The sequence below is a fragment of the Salvelinus namaycush genome, chromosome 32, assembly GCF_016432855.1.
Source record: "Salvelinus namaycush isolate Seneca chromosome 32, SaNama_1.0, whole genome shotgun sequence".
NCBI lineage: Eukaryota > Metazoa > Chordata > Actinopteri > Salmoniformes > Salmonidae > Salvelinus > Salvelinus namaycush.
The window spans coordinates 30,152,154-30,161,517 of NC_052338.1; positions in this window are offsets into that span (position 1 = coordinate 30,152,154).

Sequence of the window (9,364 nt, forward strand, 5' to 3'; positions counted from 1 at the left end):
AAGGTGAAGTTGAGACCCTACCGCATACCGGAAGCAAGGAGAGAGGCTGTCAGGACCGAGGCAAAAACGATGTTGGAAGCTGATATAATCGAAGAGTCGAAAAGTGAGTGGTCAGCCCCATAGTGTTGGTGCCGAAATCAGATGGCACCATTCGATTCTGTAATGATTTTAGGAAAGTAAATGAAATCTCGAAGTTCGACACCTACCTAATGTCCCAAATTGATGAATTAATCAAACGGCTAGGGACCACCCGATTTATCAGCACGCTCGACCTGACAAAGGGTTATTGGCAGGTGCCCTTAGCTCCCGAGGCACGGGAGAAAACTGTTTTCGCCACCCCGGATGGTCTGTTCCATTACAAGAAGCTACCCTTTGGACTGCACGGGGCCCCGGCCACCTTCCAGAGGTTGATGGACCGGGTTCTCCGACCCCATCGGAAGTACGTGGCGGCATACATGGATGATATTGTGATCCATGGGCGTGAGTGGGAGACACATCTACACCAGGTGAGCGCAGTAGTGCAGGCCTTACGGGAGGCGGGGCTAACAGCAAACCCAAATAAATGTCGGCTTGGTGTGTGGTAGGCTGAATACCTGGGGTACACAATCGGGAGGGGATGTGTCAAACCCCAGGTGAAGGAAGTGGAGGTGATTCGGGACTGGCCCCGCCCCCTCACCAAGAAGCAGGTACGCACGTTTGTGGGGTTGACTAGTTACTACCGGAGATTTATTCACCACTTTGCCTCCCTAGTCAGCCCCTTGACAGATCTGACCAGGAGCCGTCTGCCCACCCAGGTGACGTGGACCGAGGAGACAGAGAAAGCTTTCCAGGACCTAAAGGGAGCACTGTGTTCTGGACCCATGCTGGTGACACCGGACTTCTCCAAACCACTAGTGTTTTAGACCGATGCGTCCGAAACAGGGGTGGGCGCCGTTCTATCACAGCTCCAAGAAGGTGAGGAACACCCAGTCATGGAGGGGAGTGGTGATTGAGGGGAGATATCTGGCAGTCCGTTGGTTCCACCCCCGGGCCTTATATGGACTTCCTGCCCCAACGAGGCAAGACTGTAACTCGTTAAGCCAGGGAGGGTTTGGGGATGAAAGGGGGAAGCAGCCTGCCCAACAGGGTAGAGTAGGAGAGAACCAAGCGCAATATGAAGAGTGGGAGAAAAGAGCACACTATCTGTGAGATTACACATTGGGACCTGGACTGTCGGACTAACCCCCTTGTGTACCGGACCGGATTGGCTGAGAACCCGAGTGTGATTACCCCTGGGAAAGGGAAGGGATAAAGAGAACGGCTTGTGGACTGTGAGGTGATTGGTGAATTCCCCGTTCTTTCCCCGTGTACACAAATCCCTAATAAACTTCCCCTTAGCATTCTACTTGTGCTCCTAATGCCTGTTTTGTTATTGAACTTGGTGACGTGGAAACCCCACACCCTTGGTCTTGATACAATACCTTGTCTTGAAAAACAAGAAAAAAGCAGCAATAGTACTGTTTGTCCATCTTGAGATGCCATAACCAGTGTTCACTTCCTCCAAAATAGTCAGAATGAATCTATTAACATTTGTATTATTTTTTTTTTTTACAACTAACTAAGATGTTTGGTTCAGTATTTCTCAAGTGAAAAAGTGTGCATGAAAACGATGCATCTCATTGAATGACAATAAACACTTCCTTGAAGAATTCCTACTGTTTACCAATCACCTAAGGGGCTACCGACTTCGGGCTACCAACTTCAGCTTACCTTGAGAAAATATTTGTGTTCACAAAAAAATAAAAAAGAAAAGAAAAGAAACGTCACAAAATGTCATCATAATATATGCACGAACTGTTTCGGATGGGAAGCATGAGGACACTTAAGCATAAGTGTGTTTGTGTGTGTTTGTGTGTGTCACAATTAAAGTAGTTATAACACCAGAGCTGGAGTATGAGATGCAAAATCCGTTGCAAATTACAATATCCTCCCACCTTCCCTCCCTCCTCCTTTCTCTCCCCCATCCTCTTCTCCCCTCTCAGTCCTCCTAACTTGTATAATGTGACTCCATTATTTGAATAGCCCTCCCTCCATCCCTCTCTTCATCCATCCCTCTCTCTCATCCCTCCCTCTCTCCATCCCTCCCTCTATTATCCCTTAACCCGTCTCTGATTGTAATCTGCAGTCCTGACTCACCACATTAACTATGCAAGTGTTTCTCCGTGTGCTGCATTCGCCATCAGCAATCACTTAATGATGCCTGTGTTTACAGCTCTCACACACACAACGACACACACTGGTGCACAAAATATCTTACACACACACACACACACACACACACACACAGAAACCATAAATATTGGATAGAATGGATGATGCTTTTACTAAATTGGCAGGTGGATACGCAGTAACCTGTGAAAGCCCTATGGCTAAAACACTCTGGGAAGTATTTTAATGTATCTGTATTTTCTTAATAGGACACAAGTTCAAAGCAGCTCCATAGTGTATAAATGTGTTTTTAGAAACCGCTATCAACTATAGAAAAATAAAAAACTGAGATGATATCCCGCTGTACTCAACTCATTGTGAAGATGTGTCACCAAGCACATCAAATAACCTATCTACAACTTATTATTTACAGTAACAAAGCAAAAATAGGAACTCGAGGAAAAGTTTTTTATTTTGTTACTTTGTTTGTCCTCGAAGTTCGAGGGGGTCATTTTGATTGATATAACTTTTTGGAGGCTGATGCAGAAGAGAGATTTATATTTGGTATTGATGTACAAAGACGTATCGAAACAGATGTTGGCTGTCTGTCACTTACTGAATGCATCCCTGCGTCTGCTTTTATCTTTAAAAGAAGCTGGTTCCGTTGAAGATCACAGAAGAAGCTAGAATGAGCACTGAGGAACACCTACAACGGTTCATCAGAGACGCACTGAGGAACACCTACAACGGGTTCATCAGAGACACACTGAGGAACACCTACAACGGGTTCATCAGAGACACACTGAGGAACATCTACAACGGGTTCATCAGAGACACACTGAGGAACACCTACAACGGGTTCATCAGAGACACACTGAGGAACACCTACAACGGGTTCATCAGAGACACACTGAGGAACACCTACAACGGGTTCATCAGAGACACACTGAGGAACACCTACAACGGTTCATCAGAGACACACTGAGGAACACCTACAACGGGTTCATCAATTACCTCATACCCCTGCACCTCAATTACCTCATACCCCTACTGGTGCTACCTGTATATAGCCATGTTATTTTCTACTCCCTATACTGTATATAGCCATGTTATTTTCTACTCCCTATACTGTATATAGCCATGTTATTTTCTACTCCCTATACTGTATATAGCCATGTTATTTTCTACTCCCTATACTGTATATAGCCATGTTATTTTCTACTCCCTATACTGTATATAGCCATGTTATTTTCTACTCCCTATACTGTATATAGCCATGTTATTTTCTACTCCCTATACTGTATATAGCCATGTTATTTTCTACTCCCTATACTGTATATAGCCATGTTATTTTCTACTCCCTATACTGTATATAGCCATGTTATTTTCTACTCCCTATACTGTATATAGCCATGTTATTTTCTACTCCCTATACTGTATATAGCCATGTTATTTTCTACTCCCTATACTGTATATAGCCATGTTATTTTCTACTCCCTATACTGTATATAGCCATGTTATTTTCTACTCCCTATACTGTATATAGCCATGTTATTTTCTACTCCCTATACTGTATATAGCCATGTTATTTTCTACTCCCTATACTGTATCGTATTTTGACTCGTTATTGTTTTTACTGTGTATTTATTCCTCGTGTCACTGTTTCTATTTTTTATCTTTAACTCCGCATTGATGGAAAATCAACGGTAAGAAAATATTTCACTGTTAATCTACACCTGTTGTTTACCAAGCATGTGACAAATAACATGAGATAAGACTGTTAATCTACACCTGTTGTTTACCAAGCATGTGACAAATAACATGAGATAAGACCAAAATAATGAGCTTGAGAACTAGGGGAAGCAGCTAGTGTAGTAATACAGATGTTCTGGATGTCCAAGGCTGTGTGGAAGGCTCTGGGTGTAATTAGACCTTAGAGCTCCCATCTTTCCTCCCCCAGGTCCCTTTATCCCATAATGGACTGGCTTAAGGGGCTTTTCATTCTGTCTGGTGGTCAGTATATTCTAGGGCTGGATCATAAATACAGCACTTTGATCTACCCACAATGGAACAATGCAGGGATCTCCTCTCTGTCGATATCCTCAATCTCTCTCATCCACTTTACACACCAGCACTTACCGTGGCAGGTTGACTGGCAGTCAATGGGCAACGCATCACCTAGCAATCAATGGAGATAGGAAGATTATACATGGGAGAGCAAAGTACAATTAGGTCAAAACATCTTATGTTATTTGTCACATGGTTCGTAAAAAACAGGTGTAGAATAACAGTGAAATGCTTACAGGTCCTTCCCAACAATGCAATAAAGAAAATAGAAAAAAAACCCACAATGATTAATGATAACTTGGCGATATACACGTGGTAGCAGTACAGACAGAGTCAATGTGCAGGGGTACCAGTACTGAGTCGATGTGCAGGGGTACGAGGTAATTGAGGTAGATATGGACATATACATTGCATTCGGAAAGTATTCAGACCCCTTGACATTTTCCAAATGTTGTTACATTACAGTCTTATTCTAAAATTAATTTTAAAATAAAATGGAAGAAGTTTGGAACCTCCAAGACTCTTCCTAGAGCTGGCTGCCTGCCCAAACTGAGCAATCGGGGGAGAAGAGCCTTGGTCATGGAGGTGACCAAGAACCCGATGGTCACTCTGACAGATCTCCCGAGTTCCTCTGTGGAGATGGGAGAACCCTCCAGAAGGACATCCTTCTCTGCAGCACTCCACCAATCAGACCTTTATGGTAGAGTGGCCAGACGGAAGCCACTCCGCAGTAAAAGGCACATGACAGCCCGCTTGGAGATTTCCAAAAGGTACCTAAAGGACTCTCAGACAATGAGAAACAAGATTCTCTGGTCTGATGAAACCAAGATTCAAATCTTTGGCCTGAATGCCAAGCGTCATGTCTGGAGGAAACCAGGCACAATCTCTATGGTGAAGCATGGTGGTGGCAGCATCATGCTGTTGGGATGTTTTTCAGCGGCAGGGACTGGGAGACTAATCAGGATCGAGGGAAAGATTAATGGAGCAAAGTACAGAGAGATCCTTGATGAAAACCTGCTCCACAGTGCTCAGGACCTCAAACTGGGGTGAAGGTTCACCTTCCAACAGGACAATGACCCTAAGCACACAGCCAAGACAGAGCAGGAGTGGCTTCGGGACAAGTCTCTGAATGTCCTTGAGTGGTCAAGCTAGAGCCCGGACTTGAACCCGATCGAACATCTCTGGAGAGACCTGAAAATAGCTGTGCAGCAACGCTCCTCATCCAACCTGACAGAGCTTGAGAGGATCTGCAGAGAGGAATGAGAGAAACTCCCCAAATACAGGTGTGCCAAGCTTGTAGCATCATACCCAAGAAGATGCAAGGCTGTAATCGCTGCCAAAGGTGCTTCAACAAAGTACAGAGTAAAGGGTCTGAGTACTTATGTTAATGTCATATTTCAGTTTTGTTGAATTTCTTGCAAACAATTCTGGGGTATTGTGTGTAGATTGATGAGGGACAAAAACAATTTAAAAAAATAATAAGGCTGTAACGTAACAAAATGTGGAAAAAGTCAAGAGGTCTGAATACTTTCCGAATGAACTGTAGGTAGCGATAAAGTGACTAGGCAACAGGATAGATCATAAACAATAGTTAGTAACTGCAGAAAGGGTCAATGCAGATAGTTAAATTGTAACGACTCTCTAGCTCTTCCTCCTCCTCGGACGAGGAGAGGAGAGAGGGATCGGAAGACCAATGTGCAGCGAGGTATGATGACATAATGATTTATTAACTGAAGTCAAAGACGAACACGAAAAACACTTGGAAAATTACAAAACAACAAACGAACGTAGACTGACCTAAAACATGTGAACTTACATATAACGAAGAACGCACGAACAGGTACACGACTACAAACAAACGATACAGTCCCGTGTGGTAACATATACGGACACAGGAGACAACCACCCACAACAATCAATGTGAAAACACCTACCTTAATATGGCTCTCAATCAGAGGAAATGAAAACCACCTGCCTCTAATTGAGAACCATATCAGGTCACCCTTTAACAAACATAGAAACACATGACATAGACTACCCACCCAAACTCACGCCCTGACCGTCAAACACATACAAAATAACAGAAAACCGGTCAGGAACGTGACATAAATAGTTAACCATTAGCTACCACTAGAAGCTGTTCAGGGTCCTGTTGGTTCCAGACTTGGTGCATCAGTACCGCTTGCCGTAAGATAGCAGAGGGAACAGTCTATGAATTGGGTGGCTGGATTATTTGACCATTTTTAGGACATTCCTCTGACACCGCCTGGTATAGAGGTCCTAGATAGCAGGGAGCTCAACCCCCGTACTTGGCCATACGCACCACCCTCTGTAGTGCCTTGCGGTTGGATGCCAAGCAGTTGCCATACAAAGCGGTGATGCAGAAAGTCAAGATGATCTCAATGGTGCAGCTGTAAAACTTGATGTGAGGACCCATGCCACATTGTTCAGTCTCTTGACGGGGAAGAGGTGTTTTGTTGTGTGGTTGTATCTTCACAACTGTGTTGGTTTGTGTGGACCATGAAAATTCCTTAGTGATGTGGACACAGAGGAACTTGAAACGTGCTCAGCCCTCCGTTTCCTGTAGTCTATGATCAGCTCCTTTGTCTTGCTGATGTTGAGGGAGAGGTTGTTTTCCTGGCACCACATTGCCAGGTCACTGACCTCCTCCCTATAGGCCAGGGGTGGGCAATTCCTGTCCTCGGGGGCCTGATTGGTGTCACAGATTTGCCCCCAGCCCCAGCTAACACACCTGACTCCAATAATCAACTAATCATGATCTTCAGTTTAGAATGCAATTAGTTTAAATCAGGTGTGTTGGCTAGGGATGGAGACAAAGTGTGACACCAATCAGGCCCTCGGGGACTGGAGTTGCCCAGCCCTGCTATAGGCGGTCTCATCGTTGCCGCTGAACAGGCAAATCCAAGTCATGTCTTTAGCAAGCTTAATGATGGTGTTGGAATTGTGTACGGCCACGCAGTTGTGGGTGAACAGGGAACACAGGAGTGGACTAAACATTCACCCCTGAGGGGCCCCCGTGTTGAGGGTCAGCATGGCGGTTGTGTTGTTGAAGGGCACTCTGATGTTGAAGACTGAGCTGTAGTCAATGAACAGGTGTTCTCGTCCAGCTAAAAAATATATAGCCCAAAAACTCCCTTTAGGTGTTCTCACTCACGCAAGAAAAACCTTGAGACTTCCTTAACATTAGAGATTGCACACCAGCTGTTGTTAAGAAAGAAGCACACACCTCCTCCCTTAACCTTACCCGAAGCTGTCGTTCGGTCTTGACGATGCATAGACCGATGCATAAACAGCTTGATGTATATTATCCATGTCCCTGTTCAGCAACGACTCCGAGAAACATAGGATATTACAGTTCTTCAGGTCCCGTTGATAGGAGAGTCTCGAACGGAGCTCGTCCAGTTTGTTCTCTAGTGATTGTATGTTCGCCAATAGAACGGAGGGTAGAGGCATAGTGTCGTCATGACGTAGTGTCGTCATGGAGACTGCTCGGTTGCCTCTCGAGCTCCATCTCTTCCTCTTTAAAGTCCCAGGGATGAGGGCCTGGTCCGGGATGAGCAGTGCATCTACAGTTGCCGACTTGTGGAATTAGAAATCTTTATCCAGATCGAGGTTAGCGATCGCTGTTCTGATGTCCAGAAGCTGTCCTAGGAAATAATAGTGGAAATATTAGGTTCAAAGAAATGTGATAATAGAGTTAAAAATCCCAAAACATTGGTCAGGAGCCTGTGAGACTGCAGATATCCATCTCTGCAGTGCCATCTACACATCTTCAGGTCAAAGGAGATAGGATTGTTAGAAAATAGTAGTATGATCGTTGATAGTGTGTGTGTGTGTGTGTGTGTGTGTGTGTGTGTGTGTGTGTGTGTCAATAGAAGGAGAAGCTTCCATACGTCAGTGACTATCATGATGATCTATTTGACTCAATTTTACATGTAGGTATGTCATTACCTTCATTTTACATGCAGGTATTTCATTATTTCAAGTCTCTTCAGTGGCTTGGTTTCACAGTAGAAAAGGGAATATGCTATTATACAATAATAGTTTAGCCCAACTATCATTTTTTCACCAGTGGAATGAATTTATGGCAGGTCCAGATGTTTCAATAGTTTCAAATGGTACCATAAGAGAGCACTCATCCCTGCAATTTTGCATATGTGGTCTATTACTGTGTGTGTGTGTGTGTGTGTGTGTGTGTGTGTGTGTGTGTGTGTGTGTGTGTGTGTGTGTGTGTGACGTATAGCGTACCCATCAAGAACCACAGCATCTGATCTGGGTAACCAACCTGTTGCTAATGGTCCACAGGGAGTCAAACAACCTGCCACACCTCCATATCTCCTTACACACACACACACACACACACACACACACACACACACACACACAAGTAAGCATTTTGTTGTACGGTGTATACCATCTGTACCTTGTACATACGACCAATAAAAGTTAAACTTTAAAACACACAAACACACACTCTGTCTTCCAGTCAAGGCTGTGTGCCCTGCATCCTGTTATTTAGACACCAGTGGGAGTGAGAGACGGAACAGCGGCTAATTAGACAGTGGGAGAGATGAGAGGAGGTGTGTGAGTGTGTACTGAAGTGGAAAGGTCTGTGGCGACGTGCCGTACTGAGAACCACCTTAGAGAGAGAGAGAGAGAGAGAGGGGAGAGAGAGAGAGAAACATGCTCTGTAGAGTGGACACCTGCCTGTTGGGCCTGGCTGACCCCAGCCGCTAATGAATAGAGATCCAACAAACGGCCAATTAGCGAGCACGCTCGTTAAGTCAACCATTTAACAAACGGCGTGTCACAATGGACTTGCCTGTGATGGCTGCAGCAGACCTATTGATATGGCTACCTATTAGAGTGCATTAAAGGAAAACGCATATACACACAGTCTCTAAATGAGATTACTTTAGTTGACTGTATCTCCGCTGGGAAATAATATGACTAACATGCTATTAAATACCATGGCGACAACAAGCAACCAGACCATCGGTTATATTACATAGATCCAAACAACACACAACACAGGGTATTACAATACCACAGGGTATTATATACAGTACAAGTCAAAAGTTTGGACACA